A 537-nucleotide genomic window follows, 5' to 3' on the forward strand; every position below is an offset into this window, starting at 1 on the left:
AACAAAAGCAAGACTCTGTCTCAAAAAAAAAAAACAACAAAAAAAACAAACACAGAACTTTGTTCATGCAGGAGATTATTAAAAATGTCGTATATAAGGTGTATATGAAACATAAATGAATTTCATGTTTAGACTTGGGTCCCATCCCCAAGACATCTGATTATGTATATGTAAATGTTTCATAATCTGAAAATATCCAAAACACTTCTGGTCCGAAGCATTTCAGATAAGGGATACCCAACCTGTATACTCAATGCAATAATTAATGTAACACAGCAGAGAAAACAAAGGCAAGACCTTGTGCTCAAGGAATTCATCACTTAGGGTATAAAAATAACGCCACAGTTAAAGTGCTATTAAGAGTTCAGATGGGGCCGGGTGCGGTGGCTCACGGCTGTAATCCTAGCTCTCTGGGAGGCCGAGGTGGGCGGATTGTTTGAGCTCAGGAGCTCGAAACCAGCCTGAGCAAGAGCAAGACCCCCGTCTCTACTAAAAATAGAAAGAAATTAATTGGACAACTAAAAATACATAGAAAAA

General features: G+C 38.4%; 1 protein-coding gene across 1 annotated transcript in view; it reads right to left on the minus strand.

Moving 5' to 3' along the window:
• The window catches only part of BCL2L13 (BCL2-like 13 (apoptosis facilitator)), a 144347-nt gene that overhangs the window by 3023 nt on the left and 140787 nt on the right, over nt 1-537 (minus strand). The window lies entirely within an intron of this gene.

The sequence above is a fragment of the Propithecus coquereli genome, unplaced genomic scaffold (genome assembly GCF_000956105.1).
Source record: "Propithecus coquereli isolate 6110/MARCELLA unplaced genomic scaffold, Pcoq_1.0 Scaffold346, whole genome shotgun sequence".
Taxonomy (NCBI): Eukaryota; Metazoa; Chordata; class Mammalia; order Primates; family Indriidae; genus Propithecus; species Propithecus coquereli.